The sequence below is a fragment of the Pinus tabuliformis genome, chromosome 2_1 (assembly GCF_031772625.1).
Source record: "Pinus tabuliformis cultivar Carrire ecotype Pingquan chromosome 2_1, CPIR1, whole genome shotgun sequence".
Taxonomy (NCBI): domain Eukaryota; kingdom Viridiplantae; phylum Streptophyta; class Pinopsida; order Pinales; family Pinaceae; genus Pinus; species Pinus tabuliformis.
In genome coordinates, this window is record NC_142299.1 from 872,668,377 (window position 1) to 872,690,504 (window position 22,128).

Here is a 22,128-nt window from a genome sequence, read left to right on the forward strand (position 1 = left end):
CCTTCCCTCTTCAAAACCCTTATATAGAGTGTTTTCTCTCCATCGACCTCAAAAACCCTTATATAGAGTGTTTTCTCTCCGTCGACCTCATTTCCCTTTGCCTTCGAAGCATTTTTGCACAGTTAAATCGTTTGTCCAAAATCCTCGGGGTTTCGCATTCGTGTCTGATATTGGGCGAGTTTCTGGCATATTTTGGATCCATCGATTTCATTCGAGCCCTCCCTCTGTGTACTATCTGGTATTGAGATGGCTGGAACTCAGAAGGATCCTGCTCTTACACGGGCAGTAGATGACGATTCGAGAGAGAACGAGGATGATGCCGGAAAGGAAGAGGACACTGGAGCTCAGGTTGCACCCATTGTTAAGCTTGAGGAGGTTACTGTCACCACGGGCGAAGAAGAGGAGGATGTTCTTCTTGACATGTAAATTTCTTAATTCATGGCTATTTCATGATTTTGTTTTCTCAGTTGAAAGTTGTTTTCATGGCCTCTTCGGTGGCCCTTTTCCTGTGCACATAAATGGGACCTTGACTATAAGGAAGATGCATTTGGGCAGTTATTTACTTCTAATTTTTCTCCTTTTTAGTAAGATCTGTTTTTATCGGGTTCTCGATGTTTTGTTCGCCTGTTGATGATGATCGGATTTGTCATTTCAATGGGGTGCTGAAGAAACTCTATGGTAGATGCATTTAGCGGGCTATGGTTTGTTTTATCGGGTAATTAGGGTTTTGATTTTCTGTGTATTTTGTGAGTTTCTTGTTGTTTTGATGTCCCATTGATATTTTGATCAGCATTTTTTGATCTCATTATGGTCTGTAATAATTGTTTTCCTATGTTGATAGGCTGCCGATGAAGATTTTTTCGGGGATGCATTTGATGGTTTATTTGTTATCATTGGGGTTTTGTATTTTGACGAGTCTTTTTATAGGCCATCCTTTTTTCAATGTCTTTGAAGAATCTATGATGGTTTCTCTGTTATTCTAGTTTAGTGGGGGGTGTGATGGTCATTTGTTATTGTTAAGCATACGGGGTTTCGTATTTTTTGGTTTTTGGATTAGCCATTGAATACTGAATTGGGCCTATTTGATAATCTGTCTTTTGGTTATTGGCATTAGGGTGATTTGTTTTTTTATGTTGTGAGGTGGTATGATTCAGGCATATGTCTGTTTTGGTCTTCTGTCAACTGTTTTCGTTGACTTTCTATGATGTTTTGAACAGGCTGTTGATCATTTCTGTACTTTATGGGGATGTATGGGATGAGCATTCTTTTGTTATTAAATAGTTGATGATTTGTATTCTTACATGTTTGATGTTATTATTAAGCTTTTTTGTGGGATCCTTTTCGGTAATGTTAAGGAATATCTCCTGTGTTTTTAATAAGTCGTTGGTAATTTATCTTTGAATGCATTTGATATGGTGGGATATTGCGGACGTTACTTCTAATGGATGCCATGGGCTCTTAAAATGATCCTAATGCAGTTTCATTGTTTATTAATATTCCCATTCTTTTTTATATGTTTGACCCTGCAGGAAGGCGAAGCTGTACAGGTTTGACAAGGATGGGAATCAATGGAAGGAGCGTGGTGTAGGAACAGTAAAGTTTCTTAAGCACAAGGATACTACAAAGGTTTGGATGGTCATGAGGCAATCCAAGACATTGAAAATATGTGCAAACCATTTAAGTATGTAAATTTGTTTGTTTGTTTTTTTTTTTGGTGTAATTTCCCCCCTGAGATTGTAATAGCTTATCTTACGTCCAAGTTTTAAGAGGCTTTCTGTGCCGAGAATTTGTGTTGATCCTTATTATCTGGATTATGTTTTTTTTTTTTTTTTTTTTGCCTTGCAGTTCATTCCCCAATGTCACTTCAGGAGCACGCAGGTAGTGATAAAACTTGGGTCTGGCATGCAACTGATTTCTCAGATGGGGAACTGAAGGAAGAACTCTTCTGCATTCGTCTTGGCTCTGTAGATAGTGAGCACTATTCTTAGACTCTTCTAATCCTTGTTATGATCTTTTCTTTCTGTCTTGTATTTTTCTTTGATAAAATCAATGTTTGAGTACCTATATTCTTGGATCATTTCATTGAAGGGTTGATTTTGCATATGTTCTTAGGATGCGTTTGTGCAGATTATAGTGGGTTGGTAAGGGATCCCCCTCCCCAAACACCCTATCAGCATAGTTAAGACTTGAGTTTAGGGTGGCTTTAATTATCTCTGGTAATAGCAAATGATACGGAGGATTGTGCATAACCCACCCCCTTTTTGATTCTAATAAGCAGAGGTGGTCACTATGGTAATCCGATTTCAATTTGTAGTTAGAAAATGGGGTCACAACTTTCCATATTTTTTGTTTTGTTTTGTCTTTTTACATCAAACAATAGTATATTTATTAGAACCATAGTCAACTAAACAAACAGGAAACAATTTATTTGACAGGTGGAAGAAGTGATAGGCTTAGAGCAATTGAATTGTAGGCCATGCTTCTTGACAAATTGATGAACAGATGTCTCCTTACTTGAGATTTAGGTTGGCACCATGGCACCATCATGTCCATCATTATACACTAATCTTGTCATTATCTTCTTCACTGTGAATGACTGGCCTGTTCCCTGCAAATAGATCTGGGCATAGAGGAGCCAATCCAAGAACAGTAATCTCTAGCACAAAACAATATTAATGATCTAAATACCTAATCCTGAAGCTTGAGTTTGATTTTTCTCTACTGGTTTTGAATCTCTGATTGAGAATCTCCCACTCGTCATTATCAAACCTTCTCCTTCATCATTGGCATCAGCTGCACTGCTGAGGTACTTTGGTTGGTTGTAATTGGACTTGAGAGCTTGAAGTTTCAAATGATTATAGTAACAGACAGCCAGAAAAGCCAGTCCACACCCACTCAAGTTTATGACTGTAACCTTTTCATTTATTACAGACAAAGATTATGTTATGAGCAGCCAGTCCTTGACAAGACCAGCAACATTCATAGTCAAGGCTGAAGTCTTTCCTATCAGAAGAAACACTGCAAGATTAAGAGCCAAGGCACAAGCAGAAATGTCATGTAATCCAAATCAAAGGAAGAGACCCTGATTATCAGAAATGGGTATTCTACTAAGGCCCAGGGGGTGCTGAGAAAAACAAGGCAACAAGGAGCAACAAAGATGTGATGGGATTCAACTTAATCCCTTTTGATGTTCGTGGAATTTGTATGAGAACCAATTGGGTAGTCTCACATGCAACTGCACTTAACTGGAGAATCACCTCCCATGCATTCATCTTGGCCTCCCCATAAGCTGAAATAGTAACTCCAATGGATATGGACAACATATTGGCCTCGGGCTCACCTTTATAAGCTTCTTTCTTCAGGGAAACCACAATCAAATACACAGCAATGGGAATTAGAGCTTTCAGCATTTGAAATAATGATACTGAGAGGAAAACATAGGCAGAATTTGAAAACCAGAGACCCAAAGAATACACTTATCAATACTATGGGTTCAACGAGCTTGAAGACTCTTACAATAGCAACAGCCAGTGTTGAGTAGAAGGCCATGTGAATCATGGTGGGACTGATCACACTAAAGTTGTCAAGCAATGGCAACTCCAATGGATATGGCTAACATATTGGCCATGGCCTCTCCTTTATAAGATTCTTTCTTCAGGGGAACTGCAATCGAATGCATATCAAATGGGCACAAGAGCTTTCAACATTTGAAATATCGATACTTTGAGAGACATGCACCAAGGGATGCATCATTTAGGATTTGTACTCAGTTTAGGTGTCATATTCAAGGGGAAGTTGTTATGCTTTCCACCACTTCATAGATTGTTAGAGTGATGAAACAAAAGAGGCTCCCTCTTGAGGCTAGATTATGTCATTCATATCAGCTGTGTTGTTGATGTCCTAGCTCAGCCAGGTCTTGCCAAAACTCTGTTGAGGTTCAAAATTTATTATAAACTGAAATGTCTTCACAAGAATTGACCTCATAAAATGCCATAATCACAAGATATGCCATACATGGCTGTGATTATGGCTCGCAAGACCCTTAGACTTTGAGCAATGAGGCTCGCAACATCACTTATGATTATGCACTCTACAATTCTGTGACCAGCTGAATGTCAAGCAATTGAACCGCGATTTAAATCCTATTTTGTCAGCAATAAGTACTATACTTTGTCTTTATTTAGTGTAGAGAACCAAGCACTTATTATGCTCATCTATAGAAGGGACAATGGTTGTTTGCCTATGAGGTATAAGGAAATCCTATCAGGAATACCCTAGGTGCCCTTCCTTCGGTACATCTGGTAGTTAGCTAAAAGTGGTTTTTCATGACTCCAGTTCTATTTTCAGTGGGCGGCTTGGCACCATTTTTAGAAAGGAGGTGCAAAGGAGCTGCCTAACTTAATTTGCGTGATTTTAAAATTCCTCTTTGTTAAATTTGGAAAACTTGAAGTTTGGGAAATGTTTATTTTGTATTTTTGACAAAGTTGACCCCGTTGATTAGTTTGCAACTTTACATGTGAGATGGAACTTTATTATTGAACAAGAAAGCTGATTTGGAATTCTTATTTGTTGAGACAAATTAGTTAGTAATGGAATTCTAGCTGATTGCATGAGTTTTTGTTTACTTATGAAGAGATCAAGCCACTTATTGCAATGGTTTAGTGGAAGCCATATTTATGGTTGTTATCGGGCAATTTTGCAGCATTTTCCTCACTTCAGCCACTCAACAACAGTTAGATTTTGCATGAATAGGCCACCCACCTTTGGGAATTTGGGGAGCTATAAGAGAACACTGAATGGCATTATTTTCTAGAGTTTTCTCAGTGAGCAGTCAACGTTCTCTTCCATCCTTCCTTTCTCTCATTGCTGCCTACATCTCTGTGCAGTGCATACTATTGCAATCATTCTCATATTTTATCTCCATGATGCAAACAATCTTTTGACTAATATAGTGATGGAGTTTGACCATGCAGTTTCTTTACAGCTCTCCAAATTCGATGGTTGATGTCCTAGCTCAGCCAGGTCTTGCCAAAACTCTGTTGAGGTTCAAAATTTATTATAAACTGAAATGTCTTCACAAGAATTGACCTCATAAAATGCCATAATCACAAGATATGCCATACATGGCTGTGATTATGGCTCGCAAGACCCTTAGACTTTGAGCAATGAGGCTCGCAACATCACTTATGATTATGCACTCTACAATTCTGTGACCAGCTGAATGTCAAGCAATTGAACCGCGATTTAAATCCTATTTTGTCAGCAATAAGTACTATACTTTGTCTTTATTTAGTGTAGAGAACGAAGCACTTATTCTGCTCATCTATAGAAGGGACAATGGTTGTTTGCCTATGAGGTATAAGGAAATCCTATCAGGAATACCCTAGGTTCCCTTCCTTCGGTACATCTGGTAGTTAGCTAAAAGTGGTTTTTCATGACTCCAGTTCTATTTTCAGTGGGCGGCTTGGCACCATTTTTAGAAAGGAGGTGCAAAGGAGCTGCCTAACTTAATTTGGGTGATTTTAAAATTCCTCTTTGTTAAATTTGGAAAACTTGAAGTTTGGGAAATGTTTATTTTGTATTTTTGACAAAGTTGACCCCGTTGATTAGTTTGCAACTTTACATGTGAGATGGAACTTTATTATTGAACAAGAAAGCTGATTTGGAATTCTTATTTGTTGAGACAAATTAGTTAGTAATGGAATTCTAGCTGATTGCATGAGTTTTTGTTTACTTATGAAGAGATCAAGCCACTTATTGCAATGGTTTAGTGGAAGCCATATTTATGGTTGTTATCGGGCAATTTTGCAGCATTTTCCTCACTTCAGCCACTCAACAACAGTTAGATTTTGCATGAATAGGCCACCCACCTTTGGGAATTTGGGGAGCTATAAGAGAACACTGAATGGCATTATTTTCTAGAGTTTTCTCAGTGAGCAGTCAACGTTCTCTTCCATCCTTCCTTTCTCTCATTGCTACCTACATCTCTGTGCAGTGCATACTATTGCAATCATTCTCATATTTTATCTCCATGATGCAAACAATCTTTTGACTAATACAGTGATGGAGTTTGACCATGCAGTTTCTTTACAGCTCTCCAAATTCGATGGTTGATGTCCTAGCTCAGCCAGGTCTTGCCAAAACTCTGTTGAGGTTCAAAATTTATTATAAACTGAAATGTCTTCACAAGAATTGACCTCATAAAATGCCATAATCACAAAATATGCCATACATGGCTGTGATTATGGCTCGCAAGACCCTTAGACTTTGAGCAATGAGGCTCGCAACATCACTTATGATTATGCACTCTACAATTCTGTGACCAGCTGAATGTCAAGCAATTGAACCGCGATTTAAATCCTATTTTGTCAGCAATAAGTACTATACTTTGTCTTTATTTAGTGTAGAGAACGAAGCACTTATTCTGCTCATCTATAGAAGGGACAATGGTTGTTTGCCTATGAGGTATAAGGAAATCCTATCAGGAATACCCTAGGTGCCCTTCCTTCGGTACATCTGGTAGTTAGCTAAAAGTGGTTTTTCATGACTCCAGTTCTATTTTCAGTGGGCGGCTTGGCACCATTTTTAGAAAGGAGGTGCAAAGGAGCTGCCTAACTTAATTTGGGTGATTTTAAAATTCCTCTTTGTTAAATTTGGAAAACTTGAAGTTTGGGAAATGTTTATTTTGTATTTTTGACAAAGTTGACCCCGTTGATTAGTTTGCAACTTTACATGTGAGATGGAACTTTATTATTGAACAAGAAAGCTGATTTGGAATTCTTATTTGTTGAGACAAATTAGTTAGTAATGGAATTCTAGCTGATTGCATGAGTTTTTGTTTACTTATGAAGAGATCAAGCCACTTATTGCAATGGTTTAGTGGAAGCCATATTTATGGTTGTTATCGAGCAATTTTGCAGCATTTTCCTCACTTCAGCCACTCAACAACAGTTAGATTTTGCATGAATAGGCCACCCACCTTTGGGAATTTGGGGAGCTATAAGAGAACACTGAATGGCATTATTTTCTAGAGTTTTCTCAGTGAGCAGTCAACGTTCTCTTCCATCCTTCCTTTCTCTCATTGCTGCCTACATCTCTGTGCAGTGCATACTATTGCAATCATTCTCATATTTTATCTCCATGATGCAAACAATCTTTTGACTAATACAGTGATGGAGTTTGACCATGCAGTTTCTTTACAGCTCTCCAAATTCGATGGTTGATGTCCTAGCTCAGCCAGGTCTTGCCAAAACTCTATTGAGGTTCAAAATTTATTATAAACTGAAATGTCTTCACAAGAATTGACCTCATAAAATGCCATAATCACAAGATATGCCATACATGGATGTGATTATGGCTCGCAAGACCCTTAGACTTTGAGCAATGAGGCTCGCAACATCACTTATGATTATGCACTCTACAATTCTGTGACCAGCTGAATGTCAAGCAATTGAACCGTGATTTAAATCCTATTTTGTCAGCAATAAGTACTATACTTTGTCTTTATTTAGTGTAGAGAACCAAGCACTTATTCTGCTCATCTATAGAAGGGACAATGGTTGTTTGCCTATGAGGTATAAGGAAATCCTATCAGGAATACCCTAGGTGCCCTTCCTTCGGTACATCTGGTAGTTAGCTAAAAGTGGTTTTTCATGACTCCAGTTCTATTTTCAGTGGGCGGCTTGGCACCATTTTTAGAAAGGAGGTGCAAAGGAGCTGCCTAACTTAATTTGGGTGATTTTAAAATTCCTCTTTGTTAAATTTGGAAAACTTGAAGTTTGGGAAATGTTTATTTTGTATTTTTGACAAAGTTGACCCCGTTGATTAGTTTGCAACTTTACATGTGAGATGGAACTTTATTATTGAACAAGAAAGCTGATTTGGAATTCTTATTTGTTGAGACAAATTAGTTAGTAATGGAATTCTAGCTGATTGCATGAGTTTTTGTTTACTTATGAAGAGATCAAGCCACTTATTGCAATGGTTTAGTGGAAGCCATATTTATGGTTGTTATCGGGCAATTTTGCAGCATTTTCCTCACTTCAGCCACTCAACAACAGTTAGATTTTGCATGAATAGGCCACCCACCTTTGGGAATTTGGGGAGCTATAAGAGAACACTGAATGGCATTATTTTCTAGAGTTTTCTCAGTGAGCAGTCAACGTTCTCTTCCATCCTTCCTTTCTCTCATTGCTGCCTACATCTCTGTGCAGTGCATACTATTGCAATCATTCTCATATTTTATCTCCATGATGCAAACAATCTTTTGACTAATACAGTGATGGAGTTTGACCATGCAGTTTCTTTACAGCTCTCCAAATTCAATGGTTGAACAGTGTTGTATGTTGCAGTAGTGTGAATGACCTAAGTGCCTGTACTTTGAAGATTTTTTATCACTTAAAAGTGCACAACCATCTTTTCTTCTTTCATATTTGGTGGTCGTGGACTGGGATTTTGCATATTATTTGATCTTATAAGTTTCTTGTGTCCTTGGATGCTTACACATATATCAATGAAAACTACTTTCTGTGCTGATCACTCATATTGACCAAGCATATGCTTCCAAGTGCTGAAAGTGCATGAACACGAGGGACACCCTCCTGACTGGAGAAAAGACAGTCCAAACAGAGGAGTAATTAGCTGTGACCTTAGGCTAATTAGTAATTTCTCATAGTTGTTTCTTAGTTTTGCACAAATCAGATCAGAGAGAGAACACTTCCCAATACATAGTATTAAAAATTATAAGATGAAGTTTGAATTTAACAAAGTCAAAGGATGAACCGAAGTCTTGGATAGCTAACGCAGATCTGACACCTTCATGAGACAGAAATCAGAATGCATGGACAGAGACTACTAGGAGCTTTCCAGAATATTTCCAATCTAGCTCATGCATGGACGAGCACAAATTCTCTTCAACAAGAGAATGTGCAAGTTAATTAATCTTCAGTAAGTTGACTACATGTGGATGAGATATAGTGAATTATCTACAAGTTGAAAGGTTCTTTAGCAAATGTATGCTAAAAACATGTGGATTTGGATTAGCTTAATCTCCAAGCTAGGTTACAACTGAATGTACATCATGGGGGGTAAACATGCAAGGGTCACTTGATTGTCAACAGCCATATACAAGGAATTCATATCACCCACCTGAGAATCGGGCAAACTGAAAATCACTGATATGTCGATGTTGCATAAGGAGAACACATATTGCCCTATTTCCATCTAGAGGCCCCATTATAGTCAAGGTTTGCATTTTCAAGACTACAGGGATTGCAATTTTCATTCACAAGAAAATTTGTCCCATTTTCTTACCAGAATATGCATCGAGAAGAGAGGCTGAACCGGTGCCCCTTATTCCATGCCTAATCATCAAGCCCAAAATAACACATGCTTTTCTTGGTGGAAAACATCACTTGTGGATGACAATTTAGCAGAAGCATGAAAAACCATGTGAATGGGATTATCGTGCACCCAGATAACTAAAAAACAAATAAGTCTATCAAGGATTGTGCAGACGGAACTTGGAAGCAGTCGGAAAAATCCTTGTTAGGACTCGAAAGGCCCCAAACATCTAAAAAGGTTGTGAAGGCTTTAGGGAACAAAGCATGATGCTATAATTCCAACACCAGAAGTCAATAAAACGTTTTTTTGTCTTTTACAATGTCATGAAGATCGTAACCTCGAATACTAGAAGAGGTAAGCCAGAAAATAAGGGTAGAGCTCTATAAAAAGAAGCTAATATTTGACAAGACTGACATTGTGTTTGTCTAATAAACAAAGTTGTCAAGTGAAGCAATTGAAATGGTATATTTGAAAAAACACAAAATATAGAAGAAAACAATGGGCAGAGTATATGGCCTTCTGATATGGTGGGATCAATACAAATTTTGTACAAGTATATGTAGGGAGATTATGGGTAAGCTAAGACTTCTCCTCGAGCATTGGAACTTATAATTTTATGTAACCAATGTCTATGGAACTAATTTAGCTATTTCAAAACCTATCTATTGGAAACTCTTGTAATAAGAAATGAAGAACTATTGCAATTACCCTGTAGAGGCTTTAATAACACTTGGTATTCTGGTTAGTGATTTTATTGGACCTCATGTGCATATCCTACATGCACAGGATGGACTATTCATATGTTACAGGGTATTATTCTTATTATTTAGGGTGCGCATCTTCAGGTGCTCAAGAACGATTACTAGAACAGTCAGTTAATTCTGCAATTTAAAGGATGAAAAAGGAGGTTATAGGAGTCTAGTTTTGGTTCTCATCCACAATGTCACACTAGTCTGCCTGGGCATGGTTCTCATGGTTTAATAGTGACTTGAGGAGTCATAATACCACAGATCACTAAACACGAATAGCTAAGGTAGCCCAAGGACAATAGCCATCTTTACACATTAATTAACAGGTCTTACATTAATTATCCTAGGGGGTTTTAATACTTCCAAATGCTTAAAAAACAGTTAGCAGAGCATTCACATTACACATTCCAGCAATCTTTTCTATAAACCAACCAAATGCAGTCGGGAGAGCCCTCCTTTTAAACTATACAACCTTATTGTTAGTATGATCAACCTTATTTTAATATATAGTGTGACAAACCGTATGTGACAGGCAGGTGGAAAACTTTTCTCGCAATTGACTAAGCGACGTCCTGCGAGCCATACTTGAGACGGAAACCCTCGTCAGAAGTATATGCTTGGCTCTTTTCCAAACAAATGAAGAGTCAATGAGGTTTTGTGTAATCACTTCTGGTATCGTATTGGGTTATTGTTAGAAGCGATAATTGGATTCGGATTCTCATCGAGTGAGTTGTTCTGCTTTCTCAATTTGAGAGGGTTTGTTTGGAGGGAAAAACGAAAGAGGACATACAAGAATAGTGAGGGGAAAGATGCAGAGGAAGAGGATTGAGAACATCGCCAGCAGGCAGGCTACATTTTCCAAACGTAGGTGGATTGCTGAAGAAAGCTTACGAGCTCTCGGTGCTCTGCACTTCAGAAGTTGAACTTGTGATTTTCTCCCCAGCAGGAAAGCTCTATGAACTGTTTTTTAGTGCAAATCCTACTATTTTGATTCTAATAATCATGGCTATGCAAACCTCATGAGATTCTTACTAATAACCCCGGTGGTGCAAGCCCTAGTAAGCTCGATGTTGAAAAACTTAGTGTAAAACCTCCAAATCACTGGTTTTGTTGTAGTGCTTATTGGAGAGTATATAAAAAATTTCACACCTTTTTATGAGATATGGGAGGAAAACATGTTAAAGATTTTTAATAAATATAAAATTTCCAAAATGATGCTAGTTACGTGTGATTCTTTTTTCATTGTTTGTGATTATGAAAAATGAAACTCAATGTTTTTTCATTAGTGCCACATATTTCATTATATAATTGCATATAGAAAAATCATTCCAGAGCCGATAACAATAAAAGTGAAGAATTTATGGTCCAACGTTATATTTAAGGGAGATGTTTAAGGATGACGTTTGAATTTTGTTTTTCATTTTAAGACATTTGGAGCAAATATTAGGAAGGACTTTGAGAAAGGATTGTCCTTGATTTTCAAAAATGGAGTTGTTCGTTTCCAGCCATATGCCCCAAGTGACCATCAAAGGGAGAGCTCATATGTTTTTTGGATGTTTTCTTTATAGCCATTTTTTTACACATATCCATAGAGTCCCCATGCCATTGATGTGAATTACTTGTTCGGTTTTTTTTAACCAAAATTTTTAACCAAACAAGAAAAATTAAAAAAAAATACCTCAAGATCAAAGACTGAAACAAAGACCTATTGACATACCTTTTAAAGTATGGAAAGAACTTGTAAAATCATATGAGAAGTTGGATGCACAAAGAAAAGCCGGCAATGAAAGCATTCAAGTATTGAATTTTTCATTAAACATTATTTAGAATGTATTAATACTTATAAGTATCTTCGACATGTATTTGTGTGAAAATAAATTGAATTGGTTTATGTTTAAGGACAAGGCATCCAAGGCGAGGTTAACCAAGACAAAAGTCACTCATCGTAGTGGCCAGAAAGGTTTAAAAGCACTGATAACAACCTTTGTAAGTATATTAAACATGTGATATTTTTTTAATAAATTGTGTACTAGAAGAAAGTCATTGTTATCTAATTTCTCCCTATTTACTGATTGATAGGAACTAAAATATGGAAGACCTCCAAATCATTTGGAAAAGGAGGTGCTGCAGCAAAAGAGATGGGTTGAATTTGTTGTTTGGATGGACTCTATGGTATGTATTCTTAGTTGGATTTCCAATATACTTTTAAACCATATTTTCATTTTATTTTTTAGTACTATTAGATATTATATCTTACCTCATTTTATGGTTAACATTGTATAACAAAAACATGCGTTGTGTTATGTAATTAATACTAACATGTAATATTGATTTTTTTTGTCAGAATGCTATAGGTAATGATTGCCAAGACGATGATCCAAATTATGTTCAACATATATCAGGAGATGATGAGGATGAGGATGAGGATGATGGTGGTGAAGGAGGAGATGATGATGATAGTTGCAGTGTTGGTGATGATGTGGATCAGAGTAATGAGGATGGTCAAGATGATCATGAGGATGATCTTGGTGGTGGTAGCTAGGCATGCACATGCATTGTTTTTTATGAAGAAATTATTGTGTAGAATGGCATTGTTATGTTTAGATGGGTGTTGTGAATTTACCCTATATCAATGAGACATTTTGATTTTGTAATCATACGATGAGTTTGATTTATGTATGTTGTTAATTTATCGTAGAATAACGATATTCATGAAATATTTTGATTTGTTAATCATATTTGAATTTTACTTGTTTTGATTAAAAATAATACTAATTTTATTAGTATTATGTTGCTATTTTATACATGTTTTGAAAATTGTTAATGACACATTGTTATTTTTTTGGATGGATGTTGTCAATTTCTCTTAAATTTCTTTACAAATGATTTTGAATTGTGATATCTGCTTTAATGATATTTAGAAACTATCATATATTTCACTATGAATCTATAAAGGGGGTCATATATGTAAAGAAAAATATACTCTATATAAGAAGTCAAATGCGGATGTAACCATGGATGCAAAATTGAAAGTAAAATTGGATGTTAAACTAGGAATTAATACAAAATGCAAACAATTGACATACAAAGTGTTTTAAATTAGAAGTGAAAAATTGTGCAATAGTTGACACAAAGAAGGGAACAAAACATGGCATACAAAAGGATATCAAATTGGGCAAAAACAAGGACACATAAATGGGCACCAAATTAGATGCAAAAAAAGACAACAACTAGATGTAAAATAAGATGCAAAGTTGAGCGTTAAAAAGAAGCAAAAAACGTTACAAATTAATATGCCAAATGATGATGCAAATAATGGTGTAAATTTGGGATGCAAACTTGGGTGCAAAAAAGGAAAAAAAAAAGATGTAAGAAAAGACATAAAACAAGATGCAAAATGGGGCTGAAAAAAGGTGAAACCAAGGATGCCATATTGGATGTAAAAAATGATTCCTAATCGCATGCAAATTTAGGCTCGAACTCAGACACAAAATTATATGCAAATGCGGACACAAAATGAGGCAAAAAAAGATGCAAATTTGGATGGTGAAAACGATGTAAAACTAGACACCAAAAAAATGCAAAATTGGATGAAAAAGTCGGTGTAAATAATGGTGCAACATTGGACACAAGTAGACACAAAAAAATGGTGCAAAAAGGGGCATAAAATAGCTTAAAATTGGGTGCAAAACTTGGTGCAAAAACAAATACAAAAGTAGACGTAAAAAATGACTCTAAATTGAATGTACCATTAGACACAAAATAAGATGCAAAGGTGGACACAACACATGACTCAACATAAGATGCAAATATAAATGCAAATTTGGATGCTCAAAATGATGTAACATTAGATGCAAGAGATGGTGTTAAAAATGATGCAAAATTGGATGAAACAAATGACGCAAAATATGGTGCAAAATGAGATGGGAAAAATGGAGACAAATCAAACGTAAATGTGGATGTAAAAAATGGTCCAAAAAAAGATGCAAAAATGGGCACAAAAATGGATGCAAAATTTGGTGCTAAATCAAATTCAACACATGGTGCAAAGATAGGCACCAAAGCTGGTGCAAAAATAGAAGCAAAAACTAGTGTAAGACTAGATACAAAACCTGGCGTAAGACTAGATGCAAAAACTGACACAAAATGGATGCATAAAAAGACGTTAAATTGGATTCAAAATACAGTGTAAACTTGATGCAAATGATGGTGCAAAAATGGAAGCAAAGAATGACACAAAATAGGAAGCAAAAGAGAATGAAAAATAGATGCAAAAAATGACACAAAACTAGAAGCAAAACCTGTCATAAAATAAGATGCAAATCTTGGTTCAAAATTTGACGCAAAAAATGATGCATAGTTTGGTGTAAAAAATGATGCAAAATCTAGCGTGAAAAAGGATGCAAAATCAGGGGCAAAAAAGGACGCTTTAAAAATTGTACAATAGAGCCAGATTTAGCGCCAGGTTGCTCATCACAATTACAAAAAAAATGCACTAAAATCTGGCGCTAAATCTGGCGCAAATCACTGGTTTTGTTGTAGTGTGTAATTAGGGTTGGTGGTTGGAATTTGATGTAAGGTTCAACTTCTAGAGACTATAGATATTTTGTCACTTGCAGCGTCTCGTCTTCATTTTCAGCTAATACAAGCTTCTTTTGTTGTTAACTGCTCACTTTCCATTTTCCTCTATTCTAAGTTTGTGCTTGATATGTTGTGTTCTTGATCTTTTGAGGTTTAGCACTAGATAACTGTCATCTTATCTGTGTTAGATTGTTGAATGTATCACTGAATAGGTTACTCAGGTTTCTTTCTATCTGATGCAAGAGAGTTGTCATCCTGTCTGTGCATTAGTAGAATAGATTTACAAGCTTCTTTACTAGTTGCAGCCGGCCATCACATGGTCTTGTGCATCTGCTGGTGTGGTTAGTATTCTCCATATTCACCCAATATCTAAACTGTGAGCATTTGGTGGTCTAAAGCCTTGTAGTCTGGGGGTGTTCACGCATGTCTGGAGTGAAACAAAGTAGAAGTGGTTATCTGGCTTGAACAAACCATCATTCCTTCCATTAAACCTGCAACAATAGTTGAATTTATATGTTACCAGGCATCTCCGAGCTACAACCTAGGAGAGTTTCTTGGATCCTAACAGTACTAAGATATTGAACAACTCTAATTCATGTCTTAAATGTTTATATCTAGCCTCACATTGTTCTTATTGAATGATCACAATTTGAAACCATAGAAAACATTAAACTCAAAATATCAATTTTTAAAATTTTGATGTTAGCTGAAACAACCAATTCATTCATTGAGAAAACCAATGGTTAATGTTATTGGAAAATTTAGCACCCTAGCGCAAAGCCTCACTAAGCACTCCATATTAGTGCAACACTGGGGTCAATAACCATTGTCACCTTAGTGACTGTTCCCCTATTATTTTGTGGTTGGATAGTATATGCATAAAGGAGGCTTCCCTAGCATATATTAGAGATTAGATGACTCAAGTACTCCCATGCTAATTACCCTATAAGGGTTTTTCATGTAAAATCACCCAAGGATAATGTTCGAAAAGTATGGCTCTGTGTGAGATGAGATGTAATTCCAAGGAAATGAGTTCAAAGGACCCTATAGCTAAATCTACAGGGCTTAGAAAGTACTAGAGAGGCACAAATAGTTTCCCAAGCACATGCTACCTTTAAATTACCATTTGTTGTTATAAGATAGGGTTTCTAGTAGCACAATTACAACATCCAAAATTTATAACAACAATAACAAAAATAGCCTTAAATTGATGTTAAACAAGGGGAAACAAAAGGATATTTCATGGATAAACAAGGAAATAGATTACAACAAATTTTAATGGTTGAAAATACATAAAACAATAGGGGTGGTAGGAGCAGGTTGGGGGGGGTTAACTTTTTTCCCTGAGAAACAAGAAGAACATAGGTATGCTTGGTGTTCAATTCACACTTCCAAACATATTGCTAGCCATACTTCTATTCTGATTCATAGGGAGAGTCTTTGTAGTCAACCATCTTGCTAGCCATTTGATATTTCTTCCTGCAAGGTATATCATGTTAGCCAAACCAAATCATAATAAATCAATGTACCTTAGCATAGCTCGAGGAGGATACCTTGTCTGCAAGATCAACAAATCAGCATGATACATGTATAACATAATCATGACAACGGATAGAAACATAACACCTAAGCATATAACCATGCAACCGTCATTCTAGCTAGGGTCCACTCATCAATGCATGACCTTAACAACAACACACAGGACGACCTCATGCATGAAAACAACCACTACATCACTGTACATTTGACCACATGCAACCATGAGTATGCATAAGAAATACATAACCACACATACCATGACCTTATGCATGATGACATAAACCGTACCAATGTATGTAGACAATGCACAACCACAATGTAGACAATACACCATCCTACACGCGGATAATACAGAAGTACAAATATGGACCACACACATAAACACATATAATCAAGCATAAACAAACAACACTTGTAACAACATGTAACCATGTGTGCAAGAAGATAACCAAGCATACAAGAATGATACATGTGATCGAACATACAAGAATGTAACCAAGCATACCAAATGATACATGTAAATGACATAAAACAACATATAACTAGTCATACACTCATAATGATGCATCCCACAATAAAACACATCAACTCTACATGACAACATCACTACAACAATTATCCAAATTGTTATCACTAGGTTAGGTAGGCTGGGCTATGTCAACCTTCAACCAAGAGTAAATATTTCAAACCACTTTGACTGGAAGTTAACCCTTCCAATCTGAGAGGGCTCTCTCAAAACACTTTATCAAATTCACTTTAATCAACTCAAAACTACAAATGGCTATCTTTGATTTCTTTTTTTTACAGGTGAAGGAGAATGTGATGGCCGCCACCATTGGGCATGGAGTCAAATAAAATAAAAGCATTGGAAAACAACAATGTTTAATCGAAACTGAGGCATTTCTGGCTTTAAAACCGATGTCAAATAAGTATTCATAGTCATACATAGAAAATGAAGGAATTTGGAGCACTTGACATGAATTCCAAGTAATCAAAATAGTATGAACACTGATAGAAACATAGAAAACATGAAAAGAACACATAAAGCCATAACATGAATCTTAGGTATAAAATCAGAGCTGTTGCAATATATATTAGCTGGATCAAAAGTTTACATAGGGTCAACTTCTCACATTATCGATCAACCCCTTCAGAGTCAAGAAACTACAAATATATAGATTAAGACCACCATCATATCATTAATTACAAAAATCTGTCACTTGGGGCTAGATTCGATCAATCAATTTAGAGACCTTATCCTACTTGACACTTATTGAGATATCCTATGGATTTCGATCTTGCACAATTTGTATACAAGCAGGACTCTTCCAAAATTAATGAACTCAACCAAATTATGTTGATAGAGCTTATCGAACCCAACTGATTTTCTGAATGCGCTGGAGCTAATGATGTGTCTCATGCCACGTGGATGTTGACTTGGTTGACTTGCTGACCTGTCTCCCTAAAAAGTAGGAGTTGATGTGGACACTTTCATGACTTGTAATCCATCTAGCTGCCTCACTGTTTGATGTCCAAAAACTTCCAAAATGCAGAAAAACAGAGTTTTGACAGTTTCGTAGCAAACTTCAGTAGCAAATTCAAAAAACACCTTTCTGCTACCCCTCTACTCTTTCTGCAAGTTCTGAGGTTTTCCTTGATGTTTTTAAGCTAAATACATGCCCTTAGAACTCCCTTTGTTGTGTTTTTAGTTTTCCTTCTCCTCCATGAAAAGCTATAGCAGTTTCGTAGCAAATTTTCAACTTAACTATGGGGAGTTGCTACGAAATTTCAAATTTCTGTTTTTGATTTTTCATGGTTTCTTGCACCTCCTTATTACTTCTAATACCTTGTTCAACTATACATAAGGCTGAAATTATTGGTTAAACATAGTAAATACAAAATTTAAAGTTTCACCATAATCAAGGAGTAGCATCTATTTTTGCAATAATCTTGAGATTTCTCTTTAAGAGCCTAGCTTTGATCATTTCAATTTCAATTTCTAATGCTTTTACTTGTCCCTGTAGCTTATTCTTGTCTGCTTGCAGCCAATTGTTCCTTTTGTACATGTGTTTCAACATTCTATGCAAAGGCAAAGTCCTCCTCATCATATTCTTTTATTTTTCTGCAGTTTCACCATAGAAATCTATATGCTTTGACACCTCCCTTTGCCACACCTCAAACTCAAGTTTGGAATTAATGACTTCTTGTCTAGCCTCTCTCAATTTTTCTTGCAGAATATCTATTTCACTTTTTTCTTGTACAGGCTCCTTGCCTTTCCTTTTCTTTGATGGCTTTGTCTTTTCTAAACGCACATTTGGCATCTTTTCAGTTTACTACATTGACCTTGTAATAGGTTTCCTTGGCCTAAATATAAAACAATGTTCTTCTTATTAGAGTTCCAGCTTCTTAACCCTCTTGCTCTTCTTTTTAGTTTCAGTCTTGGTCACTTCTATAGGCTGTTCAATTGGGCTTTCTTCAATCTCAATGGCCTCTAGGATATCAGTTAACTTACCCTTCCTTTTACTCTGTTCTTTACTCTATCTTCCAGTCATCCTCCTCTCGGTGCTTGTGGAATCGTTTACTATAGGTTGGTCTAACTATGGTTGCTTCTCTTATTTAGGGGTTGTTGATTTAGACTTTGGAGTTCTCCTAGAAGGGGTGGTTGTATCTAACTCATATCCACTCAAAAATAAGAAGGTAAGCCAATCTCTGTTTAACCTATTTATCTCTTCTACAACCAGCAGTTTAATGAGGCCATGGTGAAAAATAGAGGTGTCACTTGCATCAGGTTTGGCTTGGACCTTGTATGCCATCTCTCCAAAACTTCTAAACAGATAAAATGAAATGTCTAAAGGCTTCTTACCTGTGAAATGAAGTAGAAATATAAAATGATACTGATACACCATGTTAAATTTTCCTTCACATGTGAAGTACTTCTAGATGATCATTAAGATCTTGGAAAAATGTTCTTTAGGGCAAGTTTTGGGAATGTCTGTAGTCATATCGATCCCTTTGTGTTCCTCCTTGAGAAATTCATCACAGTTTTGCAGCTTGATCTTCTGTTCTTTAAACCACATTTCTCCTAATCTAGGGATCTCTGTAGCACAGGAAGTTGTGTCAGGGGACACTACAAAGTCCAGAAGACCAAATTTTGTTTATGTTCCAGTGAAGTTTACAACAAAATATTTGGCAATCTGTGCATGGAAACCTTGTAGATTTTGGCAAAAGCGTAGGCATCCCATGCTAGTAAATGCTCGAATGAAGGTAGGGGTCTTCCTCCAACAATTTCATGTCCACGGGCTCATAACGCATCACTGAACCTCCTTTATATTGTTTTCTATGTGCCATGGTTGCAACATGTGGGGCCCCTCCTTATCACCTTCTTGCCACCTACAAATCAACCTAAAGACATCTTGACAACAACGGACTCAACCTAGAAACAATAAGACTTGTGTGAGAGATGACAAACCAACTCCTATGACAATGTGAAGCTTATGGCAGAAAAGTTAAATACAAATAAACGAGTTAGCAACAAGAAGCTACACGGTGTCAATATGTAGGGAAAATGGATAAAAGATTGATAAAGTGCATCCGTGACCCACCATAAGACTGACCAATCACGCTTTTCAAACAAAAAGGACCGTTACTCCATCATTTAACATAGTTGTGTACTTCAACACAATTCTATAGTGGGACAGGTATTCGAAGAGACAGATTCACTACGGAAGTGTCAGGAACTTTCATAGCAAACCCTCAGTTTACCTAACTAGAGTTGCTACGAATTTATGCAAAACTATCAAAATGTCAATCATGAGCAAATAAGCCCGACACACATGGAAGTTTGGAATTAAACCTTTATGATTAACCCTTTTTGAACTTATATGGACCCCACATCATGACATGATTACCAAAAACTCTATGATCATGAACTTTGTTTGAGAAATTTTGAAAACCCTAGCTAATTTGATCAATTGACTTCACAAACTATTCCTAAGTGTTATCATAGATAACACACATCATGAAAATGCAACAAACACATGGAATGTAACTATGAGAGACACACATGCAACTGACATGGATGCATGACCAACACATATCCCATCCAGTCCGAGGGGTGAACCATGCTTTGATACCACTACGTAACACCCTCCTCCCACATCTACCCAAGCAACCAACTAGCCAAAGTAAACATGCAACGAGAGACCACTATGATATGATTCGACCTCCCAAGTCATGTTAAGGAAGTGAAACTAATGCAAACACATCATACAACCATTCAACATCAATATCAAGACCCTCATGAACCAATCCAACACTTCAGCAGCTTGCCCTTGGGTCCCACTAAGCTTTTGGACAACTTAACCCCTAGTCGCTCTCATGTTATGGGCATGACAATGTCCAAGGACTTCCATTCGCTCTCACAGGCTTGCCTACCAATGTCTAGAGACTCTTTTTTCCAGTGCTATGCCAGCGTCCCCAAGATTTGAGCCACTTTTTCAGGCCCATAACCTAGGTCACTACCCAAAATTGAATCGTCTCTTCAAAACAATAAAATAACATGGAAATGATAATACTAAAGCAAATACTTGTTTAAGACCTTGATTGGACCGCTACTAGCCATGATAAGCATTTCTTAAACCATATCACGAATATGTAACCTAAAGGTGTAAATAACATATCTGAGCATAGGGGTCTCATATTTAGCTGACAATCACTAAGAACCATTGATGCCTCAACACATTAATTGTCATTCCATCCATTAAGTCATAGATACGTTGATTATTCAATTACAAGTAAAAACATGGTGAAATCCATACATAGTTGTTGTCATAAAAAACATACATAACCAACATAATAGCAACAGAAATACTCATGAAAGTATAGACATATAGACGACATATAATCCATCAAAATTCTCATGGAAATACAAGGAGAAATAACCTTTCATTAATGATGCAAATCCAAACTCGAGATAGGACTTCCACGTTCCACCCGACTGTAGAATGGTTGATCCAAATACCTCTTTAGCCATTCACCCTCATGCCATATTCCAAGCATGAATGTGGGATCTCATAGAACACATCAATCAAAACTCATCCAGGGCTTCCAGAGGTTATCCATGTCAATCCATCAAATAATAATTCCACCTCACATTCAGACATCACAAAACCATCATCAGATCAGTCTCTATGCAAGCCTTCCAAGGCTCTGGAGTGTTTTTCCAACCAAGGCTCTAGGAATATTAACTCAACCCACATATTTTACAGGGTTCCAGAGCGTTTGTCCAACCAAGTCTCCAGGACTAGTAACTCAACCCACCAAGGGCTCTAGAGCATTTTTCCAACCAAGGCTCCAGGACTAATAACTCAACCCAAGTTAAGGAAACATGAGAACCAACCAAAACAAATCAATGAAAATAAACCCACAATCACCATGCCTATCCAGGAAATGGCAAGGCTAGGCAATCCACTATCAATCCCGGCCATCCTCCATGACAATGATAGATCACAACCAACAAACCACATGCATATTCCATGCATGCCAAAACTAGTGAAGAAAACATGCATGCAACTTGGTAGCTGGAAGAAAATATGATGTAGTTGTTGATCCCGATGCCTTATTGCACTTTCCTACACTTCCTTTGCCTTCTTGCTCCAAGAATCCAAGTATGCCATACCTCCAAGAGTGCTCCAAGAAAACTCTAAGTCTCCAAGAGTATGAGAGAGAGAGAGTAATGGGAGAGCTCCAAAACTGAACTGACAAAAGGTTACCAACTAATCCTCATAAGCCTTTTTATGAATGAGGCCTTTATTTTCTTCATTTTCCATTATTTTCCTTCCTTTTCCTCCTCACATGCAACCTGTGACCTTTCATGTCCCTTTCCCCCTAATTTCCATTATTTTCATAAATAAATGTG

At 36.8% G+C, this 22,128-nt stretch overlaps 1 long non-coding RNA gene across 1 annotated transcript; it reads left to right on the plus strand.

Annotated features, from left to right (window-relative positions):
- Positions 1–279: 279 nt before the first annotated feature.
- LOC149203439 (uncharacterized) lies at positions 280–12,809 on the plus strand. Its single transcript, XR_016253622.1, has 4 exons — positions 280–422; positions 11,991–12,077; positions 12,171–12,263; positions 12,436–12,809. It is a non-coding gene; the product is annotated as an uncharacterized LOC149203439 (long non-coding RNA).
- The last annotated feature ends 9,319 nt before the right edge of the window (positions 12,810–22,128 follow it).